Below are 18,746 nucleotides of genomic sequence, written 5' to 3' on the forward strand. Positions count from 1 at the left end.
CTCTCTGTATATCAGCTGCGCTACCAACACACACCTTGCCCCTGTCACCTCGTGTTAGAGGGGAGGATGAGCTCTCCAGAATGGTGGATGAGCTACATCTCACTGCTGCAGAGTGAGAGCAGACACACTGCTAACTGTGCCAGCGGGGTCACAGGTCAGCACCCTGTGTAAGGTTCCCCCCTCCCATGGTACCATGGTCCATGGACCACGGTCCCAACAGCTCCACAGGGAAAAGGTGACACTTTGATCCTTTCATCCCAGCACTCTGTCAGCAGTGCTAGCTCACAGAGGTGTCAAACTGAACACATGTAACAGGGAGAGCTGCCCTGTGGATGGAGGTTAGCATCCTTAAACTTTGTCAGGCATACTTAACTTCTTAGTGTCATCTTTAGTAAGGCTTAGTATCATCTTTAGTAAGTCCTTGTTGATGATGTAGACCAGTTGTGGATGTGCATGTGTAGGCCATGGTTGTGACAGAGAACACCAGGGAAAGCAATGTATAACTAGCAAATAAAGGTAGGCAGTAACTACAGAGACTTAGCTTTGGAGACAGTAATATTATTGTACCTTGAAGACTTTAGGGCCTTATATATTTCTTATGAGATAATGCAAAAAATGCATACACCAGAATGATTTTCTTAGGAAATCAGTTTCTTAGTCATTATTTATGTCTGTCAATGAGAAATTGTTTCCTGGATACAGAACTTAACAGCAAGCCACAAGACTTCCATTAGCACACAAAAGCTGTCTTCTGCTTCCTCAGATGGTTTTGAAACACTTCCTCTTGTATATTACACACACAGGGGTTTGCCCAAATAGCCACCAAGCTTCTTTTTGCAATGTCCCTATTTCATTTTTGTATGTAGGCTGAATGCACACTGCTGGTACCAAGATTACATATCACTGAAAGAGTTTTTAAGATTATTCCATTCCATAGTTTTCATCAAAACTCTGATGGGTCTTCTTTTCACATTTGATTTGCTTCCTGATTAATCTACCAAACTTGGTGGAGTTTTTTTCCCTCCTCACTCCAGAAACTTGTTTGGCATTTTCTCCTTCAGGCAATGAGTAATACTTTCACTTGCAGAGGAGGTAAATAACCAGGCCTTGTTTTAATTACATTAACCTGGGAATTTTGTTGCAAAATCTACAGATGGGTGCTGCCCCTTTCCAGGCATTCTCCAGGCTAGTAAATCAGTGCAAGGCCTTTGCAGGGTACCAATGCCTTCCTCATGAGATTAAGCTTTAATCCAGCACTATTGCCCAAACATACTTTGCTGGAATATTTCAAGAGGTCCAAGCAGTTACTGAGACTAACAGAGCTTGCACAACTCTGCCTGTATGGGTGGCTGCTGTAACAAAATTCAGCTACAAAAATGCAGGAAAAATCAAACTTGTTACTGCAATTCATAGAGTAATTTCAGGTTGAAAAGCTGAACAGATGGCATTTGTGAGCTTTATTCAATATCTCTGACTTTTTAATTAGACTCCTGTTCGTGTCAGTCTGCTGGTTTACAGCAGGAGACCCCAGATTTCAAAGTAACCTTAGGAATCCCATTGCTCTGTCTGATAGAAACCACTATGCCAGGAAACTGCTGCAGGCACAGCTCCTGCTGCTTCCACCACAGGAACTCATCAGCAGGTAATTAAAAGAACCAAATTAAAGGGATAGTCCAAAAATGCAGCTACGCCTTAGCCAAAATGCAAATTAGAGCTTTAATGCACCACACTGCTTTATAATTTTAGGATGCTTTCGGTGTGTTTATCATTAGGAATCTGTATGCCGTAATTTTCTCCTTCGTGCCTTCACATGGTTCACAAATTCACCTTCTGCCCCTGACAAGCTCACGCTGGGTTGTCACTGCTTTTTGGAGAGCTGCATGTGGGCAAAATGAAACAAAACATACTGACTGCTAGAAAGGTTAAGAACTTGCAAGGGAATAAACAGTGCATCCCTCCCAAAGAAATGAAACGTGGCAAAAAGCACCAATGGTGTGAGAACAGACATCCCAACAGACAATAGTGTCATTAAATTTTAGAATAAGGTTCAATACTTCCTTTTATCAACACAGGTCGAAGAAAACCAATCAAACAAACAAAAAACACCCCAAAAAACCCCCACAAGCCCCCAACTGACTGACTAATACAGCAAATTAGGACTTTTATGAGTGCTGCAGTGCATAAAATCTCAGTGATGCTTTTAACCTATGGCAATAAAGAGTGGCACAACTGGAATAGTAAGTCTAATTGTATCAATCAATGGCACAGTTTCACAGCTGTCCTTTTATCAAAATCAATTAGAAGTTGACTATTTTTGAGTTGTTTCTTTGCATTATTTACCTTCTTGAGGAGGGAAACTCCAGAATTCAGAAGACCTTCTAGACCTGTAGCAATCATGCTCAGCAGAACACTGACCACACCTCCAAACCCATTTTAATTTTATAATACATCCTGAATGTATATGCTAGTATTAAAAATAGCCTGTTTTAGAGAAGGATGGGCCAAATACTCCATTAGCCAAACAACAGCATATGCAGAGTTTGTGCATATTTACTTCTGTGGCAGCAATGCCCTAAATCCTTTGCTTATGACAAAACTCTAAGTGGTTACAAAATTTAGTAATGCTCCATTATGTACTGATTTTAAAAGAGATGAATGGGTTACAAAGTAAACTGAGCACACAGGTATTAATTTTTAAGTGTTTGAATAATATATAACAATCAGGTCTAATCATCACCTGCCTGGTATGTGTCCATCAAGGAGGGGAAAACCCTGTAACTCTGCAACAAATTCCCCTTGTTTATTCAGCACAATCTTGCCCCAAAACATTTTGTCAGGAAAGAAAAACAATTCTGTCCTAGCATGGAATGAGAACGAATCCCTCTAGAACTGCATCCCTTGCCAGTGGATGTGATTGCATAGGACAAACTCCTGGGGAATGAGAATGAACACGATGTGTTGAGGTCTAACCATTTTCCTTCCCTGTGATGTCCAAACTGCCCATAGGCCTAAACTTCCTAAAAGGCAGCTTTGTCAGGGTTGTGCAGTGGATTCCTGCTACAAAGTTCAAACAAAGTCTGGATTTTGTGATAACTAGCAGCATACATGATGTAGTAGATATCACGGTATTGACAACAATGTCAAGTTTCTTCTGTTAGTAGTAGCAAACAATGCTGAAGCAATTAAAAATAATGAAAAGTTGAATAAACACTCTCATCACCTGTTTACAAAGCATCATGATTAAGCCTTTTAAAATCTCTAAAACAACTCTAAACAATTATCTCAGATGACAAAACTAAAAAGGATGGAGGAAACGCCCTATCATAAGCTCAGTTGCACCAGGTCTTTCAAACCCTCAACCAAAGCACCTCTCTGTCTCTCTCTTGTGCCATTTGCAACATTTCTAACTACAGCAGAAAGACATCTGAGGGTCTCTGGAATTAAACTGCAATGCCACTCTTTCCTTTAGGTGAGACGTCAGGAGTAGGGCTCTCTTTGCTGATAATTTTCTGTCTAATTCTGGAACAATGCACTCTACACCTGCTCATCCATTCCCTCTCCTTTGATAAATTTACCACATCATAATACTCTTGTGAGCTAAGCAGAAAAAAGCCTAAACCCCTCCCTTTCCCTGCTAAATATAGAAAACTTGATCTCTGCTGTTTACAGATTTGGAGGCTTGTCTGGACTGAAGTTTTGTAAATACAATCTATTTTGAAGTCACAAGCACTAATATTTGGATTAATGCCTTGAAAGAAACAGTTGACATAGCCTACATTTCTCCCTGTGCTGATGTTCTCTAGTGGTTGATTCTAAAGCCTCAAAAATACCCAACCAACACGAAACATTAAGACCCATGGACTAAAGCAAATTTTAACCTGGTTCTATCTGGCTCTTGGCCTATAATGTTTCATAATGCAATTTATGAAATACACAGATAGAAATACAAAAATCAACAAAAAAAACCCAAACAAACCTTGCATAACTTATTTGCTCTCTAAATGTCTTGTTTCCTCTGCATCATGAGTCAAAGCACAGAGAGGGGCTGACGTGTCCTTGTGGCTTCACAAGCTGAAGAACTTCTTGCTGGAAGTCCCTATGTTCGTAGCACTGGCAATCTGAAAAACAAAAATTGTTTTGTTAACACTTGTATCCCTAGATACAGAAAATAGAAATAAGGTTTGTTCTGAACCACTGCCAACTACATCATTAACCTCTACTATGAACAAGCCAACAGCTCTCATGCAAAAAAAAAGAAACATCACTCAATTCATACTTCACTTATGCATTCTGCACTACTGCTCACAGCTAAAAACTTCTTTCTGTGTACAAATGGAAAATAGAAACCAGTAAAACAACACATTGCAACCACCTGCTTCAAGAAGAGCAAGTGTTAAGCTGTCCAAGTTTCCATCTAGGAAACACTCAACCAGGAAAGGTGGCTTGAAACAGGTCAGCACTATCACAGTCCCTTTTCTTCACTGGTGGCCCTAACCACTAACTATGCCTGTACCACAACAGGATTGCCTGTTTCCATGTGTTCATATTTAAAGCTCCTATGAAATCCCAGCCAGGACCTCTACAAAATATCTGCATGTCAGGTACAAAAATCTCCCATGGAAGCTCTCTTGCACCAGCCAAGCCAGGCTTTGAAAAGCCAGCCACTGCTTTTGAGGAGAGTGATGTGGAGAAATCAGCTGCTCCTTTGCCCATGTCACCTGAAAATGTTAAAACGGACACCAGCCATCCTCAATGTATGTGCATTAAACAAGCAGAGTGACTAACTGAGCTCCCAAAAGCTGGCAAGGAGAACTTCATGCTCTACAAAGCCTGTCATTTTCATTCTGCAAAGTGTCAGACTGTATTATAATGTTTTCTCTGATGTTCAAATTGGCACAGCTGATCTTAAACAGCTTCTTCACAGCACAAAGCACCTTGTCATAAAAATATCCTGATATCTACAATGGTTAAGCTGACATAAAACGTAATTAAAACTAACACAAGAATTTTATCATACTCCTGCTTCCAAAGACAGTGGAATTAGAGCAAAGTCCTGAACTGACTTCACTGAAAATAAAGGCTGTTCCATTAAAATAAAATGCAAACAAAATAGCAAATAATACAAGCTGCAAAACCACCACACAAAATGGATGCATTAACAGTGGGCCAGCTAAGTAAAAAGCAGCATCAGGCTGCAAGTTGCACCCGAGAGGAAATGCGCGTATATAAAAAGTAACTAATAAAATGCAACTAAATTCTTGGTTGTTACACAAAAAAACAGCTTGTTAAGCTCCAAATACACAGACCTGCTTTGCTGGTGGGGAAAGGGGTATCTATCTACACAGAACATTTAGAGCTCAGACCACCAAAGCCCTCCTAACCACGTCTGTAAGAGACACAGAGCCAAAAGCTGCAGGACAAGGCGGCAAGTGCCATGATTATGGCATTCACATAACACTGCCATGATCCATGTGTCACAGATATTGTCTTTCCCAAAGTTCACCGCACTGCTACTGTGCCCAACCTTTATTTTTTGTCACACTTCCTTTTGCTACACAATGGCACAGCATGGCTCCACTCCTCAAAGCCACTCAGGGCTTCCTTCACCATGGGGTTCAGTTCCTGAGCACCAGCAGCTAAGACTCAAAACCTGGGGCAATTGCTCTCATCTGCAAAACCCCTGAACTGAAAAGTGCCCTTTTTCTTCCCATGTTCCAGCTCACTGAAGAGTGCTGCTCAAGCATTTTCCTTTCCAGCTGGAACCACATTTCCAACTCTTCACAGACATGGCTTCTTTACTGATAGTTTGACAGGCACGGAGTGACAGCCAGTACAGAGCTAAATGTAAGATCTGTGTCAAGAGTTGTGTGTAATTTCAACAATGCAGTGTTATACTCTGCCCTCATGGGCAAACCTGACCTTCCTGGATTTTTGCTGGCCCATTCCTATAGTGGAATGCAGCTAGCTGTTAGCTAATGCAGCCAGGGTGATCTCACAGTACTCAACCATCACAGATTTGTAAATGTCCACCTAAAACATTTCTACCTGCATTGGAACAAGTACACAACATTTATAGCAGGCAGATGGTGTGCTACTTTTGATACAAAAGAACTGATTTACGGCAAAGTATCACAGGGGTCCCTCCCTACCTGTCAGGTCTTACTTGAACACTTACTGAGGATGATGCCCTGCTCTGTTTGAAGAAAACTTCCTGGCCAGGATAGAGGGCCAAGTTTTTTGAAGTGCTTCCAGCCCTCCCAGTAAGCGACCTCTCAGGGAGGTCACAGTGCTCCCCCGCAAGCAGTCCAGCAAATATTGAAGGAAGTTTGCCGTGGTGAATACAAAGTTCCCAGCAATGCTCTGCCAGATCTGCAATACCCATCTCTCTGGATCTGCACAATCTTGAATAATAAGGCTTAACATAATAAAAACCTATAGGGTAGAATATTGCTCGATACATACAGTCCTTTATACATTCAGGTATCTTTTTCTAGCAGGCTAGGAGGAAATGGGCATCTCATACCAGCTTACAACACTCCTCTCTTTTTCCTTTCCCTAAAATGTCTTTAATACCAACCATTCCCATTAAACTTCTACCAAGGGCAAAGCACTTCTGAAGGAATTAATCTAAAAAAAAAAAAAAACTTCCATGTGTCAAAAAAAAAAGATAAAGTAGTAGTCAAAAAAGAAAGAACTGCTGTACTAAAGTAATAGTCACATAAACCTCACACATCCTAGACTGAGATTTTTGCCTCCTGCCAACAAACAAGGACAAAAATCCCATACACTAAGCATGGCATATACAACACCCTAGGCTCTGTCATTTAGTTAAGGACAGACAGGTAGGCATAGCTGTGAAAGTCTTAACAGCATAGATTAGGCAGTATGTGCTATGGTAACAACCTTGGTTTGTCATTCATCTACTGCTCACATTTTCATTTTCCTGCTGAACAGGAGGGCACACAAAAATAAACACCAGCAAATGGCTAGCAGGCATGGCACTGAGGCAAAGTCCTTAGTACAAAGCTACCACGGGCCCTTCCCGCTCTACTGTAAACAAAGAGTGAATTACTTTATACACACAATAGCAACACTTAAAGTCGCAGATGTAGTTCCTCAACTGTGACCTGGGAAGGGCTGTACAAACTCAGGGCAGGTGCTGTCTGCACAAGCAGGGAGCAAACACCGACTGATTGGTTTTTTGGATTTTTTTGCTGGGTTGCCAGGCATAGTCATTAAAAACTATAGCCCCTGGTTAAAGCCAGTGTACAATGACGAGGTGCTGAGCAAAGACAAACTCTACAGACACCTCCATCCCCCTGAGCTGCAGTGCACGTGTGTCAAAAGGGAGGGATGAGCTGCTACTGAACCTCAACAGGTCTGGCAAGAAGGGAGCAGAGAAGAGACGCTTATTATTCATGTGGTTGCCCCCAGGGTTAGCCACCGGTCGATAAACCAAGTACAGCACAGCACCCTCTTATAAAATGCACTGCAAACAACTCTACAAGATACACAGCCAGACTTTGCCCTGTCAACCACCAGAGAGAGAGATTTTAACTTCATCTGTGACATCTATATTCAACCAAACATCGGTGAATAGCTTGTGGCAGCTGTTGCAGCTTTCTGCAGGAGTCCATCAGCTTGCTTCACATGGTTTTCTTGGGTAGCCATCCCTCCCCTTTCCCCCAGAGAAATTTGGGGATAGCCTGCTGGAAAGCTGCTCCTGCTTACAGAACACAAACAAAAATCCCACAACTTTTCCAGCCCCACTGAACAACTCCAAATGCACCACGTGCCATACTGGACATGACAGAGGACATTCACACATTCAACACAGAATCAGCTCCTGGGAGCCCAGGCTGCCCAGTGACACACTGAGCTTCAGCTCTGCTCAGAGGCAGCAAATCCCCCAGTCCTTGGGAAGGGACCATTCCAAGGCTGAGCACATCCATTCAGCCTGCCCACAAAGGCAGGGCAGTGCCACAGCACGCTGCTCTGCCCAGAAGGCAGAAGCTGTCTGCACCAGGAAAGCTGGACTTCACTTCCCGGTGCCTGGGTGTCTGTTTCAGGAAATCTCCCATTCCCAAGCCAAGTTTCAGGATCTACCCTAACTGCTTTGTCAGATGCAGAGCAGTGCCAAGCAGATATGTATGTCTGGGATGATCCAAAGCATTTATTTCCCCACCTTTCTTGCTAATTTCAAAATGTATTCCTGAAAGCACTCAAATTTTTTTCTGACTTTTGTTGATGATTTGCACTTCAGAGGCAACATACAAACAAAAGTTCTGATCTTTTTCCTAACCTTTGACTGATCATATGGGAAAAAGGAACATCTTGTTAACACTACTTTCCCTTAATATACTGATTCTACACAAAACTAATGACCATCCTCTAAATCCTCTCTCTACTCAGCAGTTTAATTAGAAAGACGATCATTGATTAATGCACTTGAGTTACCTGAAGAAGGTGTGACTGAACACAGATCACTCAACCCGAGAGAACTGTAGAATAATTAGTTCTGCATCAAATTGCTTTCCTCTTTATTCAACTTTAAAAGGAGGAGCAAAACCCCACAACACAACAAGCTTTCAGTCTTAAACTTCTGAGATAATTTTTATTTTACTTTATTCTTTAGGAAGTCTCACATTTTCATGCCTTGAATTTCATAGTCATCTACTTTCTCTTTTTTTTTCTTAAATTATTTTAATTTTACAAAATAAGCACAACAAGCCTTGAGGTTCAATATACCTTTGCAAAGCTCTGCCAAAGACCTGCAGTCTTGAATTAGTTGGCTCAGGCAAGGAAGTAGGAATGACACTGATACTAGACAGGAATGTGCACAGCATTAAGTGCATACCACAACTGAAACCAGGTATACTTCCAGCCAGCCAGTGGTTTCAGTGTCCCCACCTAGGAAGACAGTCAAAGAGAAAAACTTATTTGAAGGTTTCCTCACTCTTTTTTAAGATCTTACTAAAATTCCTCCAGCACAAGCTGGTCTACAGCCTGATTATGAGACTTTTAGCCCTGAAAAGCAGGTAAGCCTTCCTTGACCGTAGCTCTGCACCATAACCCGTGCTGCCCTTGACCTGGGAAAGCTCATGCTTCATCTGCCCTTGGAGCCACAATTCTGTCTGCAGGTGCTCTGAGCAGCCTCAAGGACTGGCTAACTTTTCTCTTTCTGTGAAATTCCTCTCCTGGTCTCTACACATGAACAGAAATCATTCCCACATCATGACCTTCTCACAGCCCACTGCCCTGTGACCAAGGTAGACACCATTTCCTTACCACAGGTTGAGTGACAAAAGCCCCAGGTGATTTCAAGCAAATAATCCTCCTGCTGCTCTCCCTTTGTTCAGGAAGGTCTCCCGAAAAGTGGCAGGTAGAGCTGGTGACGGCTTTAGGAGCAGCCTAATCCTTCTCCTGGTCACCAGAAAGTGACACTGGGAAGGCAGACATGGGGCAGACCAGAAAACCAGCTAGGCAGAAAGGGAAGAACAGAGCTTTCCCTTCCGTGTCCTAAATTACATGTTTCATATCATCTCTTCGTCTATGCATGCTTCTTCTCATACTTGGCATTATTTATCCACTTTCAAAGCACAAGTTACCACACAGGATACAATACAGCCCCACAGACTCCTGGAACAGGGAGAGAAAGGATTTTTCAATTGGCCTCTGTGGACTTAATACATAATCAATACATGGCTCCAAGCAAGATAGCTGATACTGCATTTTAAGATTTGCATTTAAAGTTTATATTTTTAAGAAAGCTGATGCATGCCATTTTAAAAGCATCCAGAAGCAATCCACTGTGATTCCCTCCTCTACTGCCATTATCCCTGGTGGTGGAAAAGTTTTTTCTCAAATTGTTATTTCAAAGTTATTTCATCATCAGCTGTGGAGAAAAGAAAATAAGCCTGTGTTATTGCAAAGGACTAGGAGCAGTAACTAAATCTTACTGAGGCTTCTGATGGCTTTGCCAACACCCATAGATCACTTCAATGATACAGTTTTGAAAACAGGATGGCCAATAGGGAAAGGACAGAGAAATTGAGAATTGAGCCTGATCTATGTGAGATCCATCACAAACCACATCTTTCTAGTGGTAAAGGGATTAGAGCTGCATAGAGCACAAGCCATCACCAGCTTGGGACTCTCAATCTCAAAACATTTTTGCAGTGAGGCAACTTAAGAAAAATAAACATTCCTAGCCAGGCAGAGATCAGTCATAAACCTTTTCTGAAAGGGAGATGAACTCTCTTATTGTTATTTAAAGCAACACTACAAATCAGGCCAGATCTATATAAAGCAGCACTATGGGCTTAAAGCAACAGTGGCATTATTCTGTCAGAGCTCAGGCTGAACACCCCAGGAAAGACACACAATATGTGGTAATGTTCAGGGCCAAAAAAGAAAAAAAGCCAAAAAAACTTCCAACTAACCCAAAGCAAAAAATAACAAAACCTACAAACAAAACCCCATCCCTCTCACCAGACTGCCCCCCCTCCCAAAAGAAACCTTTCAAAAGAACTGAAAACTGAAAAAAACCTGAGATTTTCTGTGAAATTCTCCATGAGGCTAACAAAAAACAGCAAAAAGTTGCATACAGAGAAAGGCAAGTCTCATTTTCTGTAAAGCTACCAACATTATCAACAGCTCATTACTCACATTTGGTGATAGATACCATATTTAAAAATTAGAATACCTACATTTTACAGATCACATGCAGGAAGATATGCTTCAGAAAATACTCTCTTAGATTTTCCCAAGTATTTTATTTTCCCTCTTCCAGAACAGTCATCTGGTATAAATTTTTGGACCTTACGTCATGCACAAGAAAATAGCCTACTATTTTAATTCTGCATTTACATCAGAACATTCATAATTGATTAAAAGCAACAGAAATGGTGGGAGAAAACAGCTTCAAAGTATTACCCAGAAATAGAGACCCAAATTCAGTCTCTTTTGTTTAAATGTTTTGAAAAAATTCAGCACATCAAGACAAACATAAAGCAAAACACTGGCGCTCTTCCTTTTCACCTCAGCACCCAAACTCCCTGGGTCACCCACCATTAATGCCATCTGACAGGCAGTCAAACCTATAATTTGTCACATTGATTAACTCTTATCTAAGATTTTATAGCACAGGGTCTTGAACTGCTTAACTGTTTTAGTTCACAAAGAGGTTCTAACAATCCTTACATTTTTCTTCAAAACAGAGACTGAAGTTGACACAGATGACAATGTTTCCACTTGCACAAGTTTTAATTAGTGGCATTTTTGTTGGGAGCGTGCTTTGAGATGGGCAGTCACTGTCTTAAGGGACAATCTTTACACACCATCCCAATAATCTCAAGAGGCTGAAAATGCTGAATAGCGTCTCACAAATACTGCAAGGACATCCATGGCAACATGCACCTTTGGGTGTGAAATGTGAATGCATGTTTGAAGGGTGGTAAAATATGTTTCTTTATCAGGGTTAGCACAACAAATTAGCAGAAAGATCATAAGAACAACCTAGTCATTTATACTCTGCAAACAATTATCTATTTGCTGCAATCCTGATCTTCTTGGCCTGCTGACTTGGCCAACACTAGAGGCTGGCAAGAGCTTCCCTCTTCCTTTCCACCTTACTTGAGCAAATATAAATGTTCCCTTTCAGAAAAGCTCCCAGTGCCTCTCGGGGATCACGACTGAAACGGCAAAGATCTAAAGCACTTCTCACTAGGAGGAGTATTTTGTGTTTTCTGAGCAAGATGAATATTTTAAAAGGGCCTGAGACATGGAGAAGCAGGAGTTCTCAATGTCCTTATAAATGTGAAAGAACTAGAAAATGGGAGGAGGTAACCCAAACTCCATGAAGCCTTTAGACTCTGGCTGGAGCAATGCTGATATATCAGCAGCAACTTCATTCCCACCCTGCAGGATAACTAAAATATGACCTTGGTCTTGCCATCACCCTCAAGTCATCAACCTGTGTTATCCTGATTTCTTAAACAGCTTGAAGATGTCACGCATTAGATTCTTGTTTTTGTTGGTTTATTGCAACTTTCATAAAATTTCCCAGTAGTATTTTTATGTTTAGCTGTTTTTAAACAAAGCAGAGCGATCCATTCCCTCTATGGAAGTCATGATTCCAACACTTGCTCCTTTAGACTAACAAAGAATTATCAATTCAATCCTATAGAGTCTCCTGCAATCTGGGACAAAAAAAAATGTAGAAGACAAAAGTTCTTCTTTGAACTTTGTTCCCAAACTTTGGGCATCATACCTCTCAACCCCAAGACTCCTGAGAGTAGCATAAGGACTAAAGTATAAATTCCACTCTCAGCTTTGCTGGAATTCACTGCATGAGTGATGACTAGCAAAAAAAAATAGTATTTTTTCAATTATTGCCTCAAGTATGCCTTGGCATAAAGCTTTAATCAATTTGGAAGACTATTAAACACCCAGATACCACTTCCTCCAACAAAGCAGAGCCAGCAGGAATCATGGACCTACCCAGCTGGGTGTTCAGTACCACCCATCATCATCATCATCACCCCAGGCACAGACAGAGGCTGGTGAGGCAGAAGCCCATTTTCCATTTTATAAAGTGGAAGTGTTCAGTGATTGTATCAGCAAAGCTCTAAGCTCTTGTGAGCACGTGCAGATAATTTTCACCAGCTCTGGCAGGCTGGTAGATCTGTATTAATTTCCATCAGGCTGCAAAAAGCACCCTGACTCCCCCCTCTACTCCCTGAAGGTATAACAATGCTTTGAAGGAATGACTGGCTAAATAAAGTTGACAAATCTCTCTAAATTTCTGTAATGCAATCTTTTAAAAACAGTTGGAGTTCTTCTGGTGAAAATCTTTCCAAGAGGTTTCTGCCTGAAGCAGAAAAAACACTCTGGAAATTTTTTGTCTGAATGACTGAAGGCTGGCCAGAAGTAAACACAGGTGAAAATATGATGTTAGAATATGGGAGGTGTGCTTAAGGGTGCTCCTGCTACCTCTATCTACCATCTTTTATACCTAATACTGTGTAATGCAGTTGGAAGTGAAAAGACATTAAAACAGCTTTAAAACCCCAGTGGCCTGCCCTTTCTGTTGTTGTCCCTTCACTATTTTAAACAGGGGAAGGTTGGATTACTGTAGTTTTAAGTTTTAGCTGTACAAAGTATGAAACCTCCAGATTCTGTGCTGAAAATCCCTCTCTTGGGATCTGAGGCCAGGAAGGGACCACCTGGTTCAGCCAGTCCTGCTACAAGCAGCCAGGCACTGTAGACATCTGGTCACATAATCCATCAGTCCACATCATGACTCACAAAACACTTCATGAGATCTGGATGAAACCTGCAGCCTTCAGAAGGGAACCAAGGCCAGAGAGACAAAGCACACGAGAGAGTGAGACTGAAGACCTCAAAAAGATCCCATCCCAATGTGAGATTTTCTGTACTAAAGGACACAGCTCTATTGCCAATCCCCATCATCCATGGAGCAAAGGCAGACAAAAAAATTAACCTGCTAACTCCTAAAAAGGAATTTTGAACCAAATTATATGCAACTCACATCATAAATCATAGAGGTCCTTTGCCAACCCACCACATCCCTCTGGGTTCCTAAATCAGTGCACCCTACACCACCCCTGAGCATAACAGAGTCACATCCAAAAGATGGCATTGAGCAAAATCCCCTCTGGATACAACCCTCTCCACCATGCACATGGACAGCTGGCAGATTAAGCTCCTAATGTAGGCACCTCAGTAGACTGCTTGCCTGAGGTAAAATATTTCTGAACCCCTTGTACTTCTTTCTGAGCAACAAAAAAAAGAGAAAAAAAACAAAGAGGAAGAAACTGGTTTTAGTAATGAAAATGTAATTTAAGAGCCTGATACCCTGTTAAAAACTCAGAGTTATAATGAATTCCAGGATTCATTCAAGTACTCCATTCTTAAAAAACACTATAATGAAAGGCTTACATATGAAATTTAGTAGTAATAACTTTGGGGTCAAATCCATAATGATTTGTTTGGCAAGGCTTTCACTGACGACACGTAAATGTGATTTCAATGGGTGTTCTGCCCGAGAAAGGGCTATGAGCTTGGCCCACACTGTATATTTAAGTCACCTCAGCCCCAGCATTATACAGCGCCAAGCAGACACAAACCCCAGCATTATTTAAACCATTTGCACGCCAGAGTCTCCAATTGCAGGGTGCAAAAGCCAGCAGGAAGCATTGGTCATTCCTTTAGCAGCAAACAAAAATGCAATCTTTTTTACTTGGCTTTCTTATGATATCATTTTGCTTCTATAATAGCAGTTGCTTTTTTTTTAAATGTGGATTTGCACAGTATTCAATTTGCCAGTTTCCACATATAGATGTAAATTCACTGAAATAGCTATTCACAAAATCCAAAGCCCGAGGGTGGAGTCCTAAAAATAAATATATGTAGTTTAAATTCTTTTCTATCCATACATGATAAGAAATCTGGTACTATTCTGGTGAGCCATAAAAGGGGAAGAATGGTAAAACCACAAATAGGAAAACAGAAAATAAAACTCCGTATCTTTTGCTCTACCCTTTCAAAATTGCATGGATACTTCAATGCAAACATTTGGCTTAATGCTTCAAATGTTGGTTTTTCAAAGTATTTAGCCATATAAACTACCCTTTTGTTTCTGTTGGCTTCAAATGTTACTAGGCTCATGAATTCTTCCTTACGTCTTATTACTCAAAAAAATACAGCCAACACTGCCTTTATGGAGAAAGAAAAACCTGAGTATCATTTTCCAGTTAACTCTTCTGGATCTGCATGAAAGTGAAATCAGCAACAGCAATTTTAAGCCAGGTTTTCTAACCACTGCACCTAATCACTACCTTTTGAAGTATTTTATTTTCCAAGCTGTACCATAGAAAAATCTCTGCAATCACAACACAAACTCAAGTCACAAGAGTGGCAGAGCACATACTAAAAAACTTATAATACTCCAGGTACCTAAAAAAAAACCAAGAAGCAGCAGCAGGTGAGACTTACTGCCCTACTGAATGCCATAACCCCAAAAATATTTCACATAGAAAGCAGTCCTTTAATTTGAAGAACTTACACTAAGCCAGACCTGATCTCCCACTTTTCAAAAGCAAATATTTCAGTGAAGGCAACCATCAATGGCACATTATCACAGAAGGAAATTTGATAATTGTCACCTTCTTAACCTTTCAAGTATTCAGTCTTTTGTCAGGCTTCTGTGGTTCAGGATTATCAATGACTAAACAAGCAATTTGTCTCCACTTCCATATTTCCACTAATTCCGTCTCACCCTCAAATCACCAGCAGATCAATGACTTCACAGCCAACAGCCGTCAGTCACAATCCTTTCAACAAGTCCATGCTTCAAACACCAGCCACTTAAACAGGGATAAAGAAAAGACAAAACCGAAGTCTACCCCCTTAAATACCACGCGTACACGATTTGCGGGTCTTTCCCTTCATTTCCCGGGACCTTCCCTCCTGCCCTCCTGTTGTGTTCTTCAGGACCAGCGAAGCCAGCCAGGAGGAGCTCCAGATGACTCCAAACAGAAACATATTTTCCCTTGCAAGCATCTAAGTTTCTCCACCCGAGCTGAGGGATGAACTCCTCAACACAGCAGCGAAAATGTGCACGCTGCTATTTTTCTCAAGGAGCACTGCCCATCCCAACAATTCCTGGATGAAAAAACAGTATTCAAACAACAAAATCATAAGCTTATGAGTTGAATCTTTAGTCAGAGAAACAAGATTTCTTCCAACTTTAAGGAATGTGACAATAACAGCACATCTAACCCCGCTTGGTAAGTGGCAGGCAATTCTCCATATAAGGTGAAAAATGTGCTAGTGTGGCTCATGCAACACTGCTAATTCCCTCCCCGTTCTCAATATTCAAGAACATAAATGAACATATAAATCAATTTTGTAAGTAAACCTTTTGCTTACTTGCAGCTATAAACCATCTAGACACTGCTAGGCACATAATGGACTTTGAACTTAACTATTTAATTCCTTCTAAACACTTGGTATTCATATCACAGAAGTGCATAAATTAATGTAAATGTGAGGAGGTGCCACCCCTATCTGATTCCTAAATTCCCTTTATACTCCACCATTCCCCAGAGAACCTGTGCCTTCCAGCCCCTGACTGCCCATGTCAGTGATGGCATGAGCAGCCAGAGAAGGGGTTGAGGGCTGGGTGAAGCCCTGCAGGCTCACACAACCACCCCTCACACTCCTTCCCCCAGTCCCTGGGCTGATGTGTGGTGGAAGCACCAGGAATTCGGCACAGGAATGCTGCTACTACTGCTGAAAATTTTTATCTCAGCTCTGATTGTCCCTTAACCTCTACCTAACAGCAGCAGAAACATAAGCAGCGTGTTCCCAGTTGTGCCTACAAGAAGATTGCAAGCACTACTCATTAGGAGACTGTTACATTGATTTTTATGAGCTCTGCACCAGAATGCAAGCCCAGAGGAAGACTACTTCCCCTGAAAGCAAGTTAGAGTATTTGCAAAAGATGTATCAGTCCTGGCAGTAAAACTCACTTTGTTTCGTACTCAGTCCCACATCCCAGCCCCTCCCACACCCCCCTTCACCGTTTTTTTACACATTATTAGTTATTACAATGGTCTGATAAACTGCACAATGAACCCTCTGGATGTTTGTTTTTTTTTCCTAAGGAATGATGTATCAATGGCCAACAGGCATAAAAGACAGGAGATTCAGAGCAAGTCCTCAGAGGTCTTTTCAAAACCTCTCAAAACTGACGAGATTACCACGGAGAGAAAACATCCTAAAATCTTGTTGGCAACGGTGAAAGGGGAAAAATAATATAATTAAGTTATTTTTTAAAAAAAAACCTAAAACCTCCAAAGTTCATTAACTACTCTGGAGAAGTACTCTACTGTGGAAGTCGGCGCCTAGTAGGAGAGGCACAGAGGGGAAGTTTCCACACACACTGCACATATAAATATCAAATGTGGGTAAGAACAGTGGGAAAACAGTTTACTATTTTCTTGATCTTTAACAAGAAGACATGGGAAAGTTTCATTTGATTTGATTATTTTAGCCACAGAAATTTCAGAAAAATCAATGATAGCTTCAGCTTTCCAGTCTTCCTAGTTTATCCATATTCAGCCATCTTGTGATATCCCCGAGGCAGGAAAACGTAGCATGATGTGCTAAGAAGGCACCGTGGATCAGTTAATTGCTATCAAAAAGGCAGGCTTCTATTAGTCACAGATTCTTGATTTGCTGACTTTTTTTGCACATCACCATCCATTGCACTACCATGTAAAGTAGCATAGCCCATGAAATACTATGAGTCAGCAAATTATCATAATGATATGCATCCGAATTTAGAACTTGAATGAGACTCTTTGCTGTGTTCTGTAACAAGAAGAAAAATCAGGAGAATTAACTCTAAACGTTATTTAATCCTTACAGTATAACCCTTTAAAGTATGTTTACAGTCATTCACATCTAAGACTCTTGTTTCCTGGAACCTTATCTAATCTAAATTCCATATGGAAGATTTTAGTGGTATATAAAGTCGCATACAATTTAACCACACTCCAATTCATTCAGATAAAATAAAACTGTAAATTTAATAGTGATAAAACTGGAGCTGTCAAATTATATCTGGACGAACAACAGAAAGTTCAGACCTTTTTGTACAAATTCAGCTTTAAAGGACCTATTATATAGCCTTAATTCAGAGGAAAATTCTGATGTGGCTTAGTACAAACACGCTTCTAGTTGATTCACTTTTCATTCAGGGAATGAAAAAGGGAATGTCTATTATCCATGTGATAGCAAAGATCTCACATGGCTGAACCACGAACTTGGAGCTTTTCAGGGTTTAGTGCTTAAAGCTTCAGAGATTATGGCTCCTGATCCAAAACTAGTTCAGAAAGCACTGCAGGAACCAGGATAAGATACAGCAGAGAGAATTTTAGTGTATCTTTACAGACATGGCATGGCTTCTCCATAAACTTCCTATGAACTTTTGAAGACACCATTTAATAATTTCTTTCTTATTTTCTGCAAAACTATGTATATGTATATATTTTAAAGTGTATATATCAGTAATACATACAAGAATAAATAAAATTATACACACACTTATTATAAAATGCAAATAACAAATCCTATGAATGATGAATAATTATGAATAATCTCTGTACCACAATTCCAAGTGAAATATGGCAAACAATTTATTATAGATTCATTTTCTACAAACAACCTCAACTACAACAATTCCACAAATAAATTCATAAGGATGAAAGCAAAAGCCAACAGCAACACATAAAAGTTCTCCACAAAAAGGTCTTTGTCTGAGGAAGATAACTGAACAATAAGAACTTCCTATCTCAAGAGGATATAGAGAATACAAGTGAACAAAAAGTTATGCTCTCATCCTGAGATCCAAAACCAGTTAACTCCACATAGCTGCTTGAAGTATTTACCACAAGTTTTATTTGGGAGAGTGTCCTCCCAATAACACACAAGTGCCACTGAAATGCAAAATACTGCACAAAAAAAAAAAAAAAAAAAAAAAAAAAAAAACCAACATGTCAGCATGTGTGCCAGAGAAAATAAAGCACTGTTCCAAACTGAAGTAAATTTCTATAAAAGAAACAAAACATTTAAATGGGCTTATTGGTCAAGCCCAGCTCAGACACTGGAAAAATCTAGTATTAGGATTTTGTGGTGGGGAAAAAGTAGTGGTAAAT

General features: G+C 40.6%; 1 protein-coding gene across 1 annotated transcript in view; it reads right to left on the reverse strand.

Moving 5' to 3' along the window:
• Positions 1 to 18,746, reverse strand: part of TIAM2 (TIAM Rac1 associated GEF 2) — a 167,422-nt gene that overhangs the window by 133,124 nt on the left and 15,552 nt on the right. Inside the window, exon 2 of the mRNA XM_059469054.1 lies at positions 3,977 to 4,118. The gene's annotated coding sequence lies outside the window, so the exon portion shown is untranslated. The remainder of the gene's footprint in view (positions 1 to 3,976; positions 4,119 to 18,746) is intronic.

The sequence above is a fragment of the Ammospiza nelsoni genome, chromosome 3 (assembly GCF_027579445.1).
Source record: "Ammospiza nelsoni isolate bAmmNel1 chromosome 3, bAmmNel1.pri, whole genome shotgun sequence".
Classification (NCBI taxonomy): domain Eukaryota; kingdom Metazoa; phylum Chordata; class Aves; order Passeriformes; family Passerellidae; genus Ammospiza; species Ammospiza nelsoni.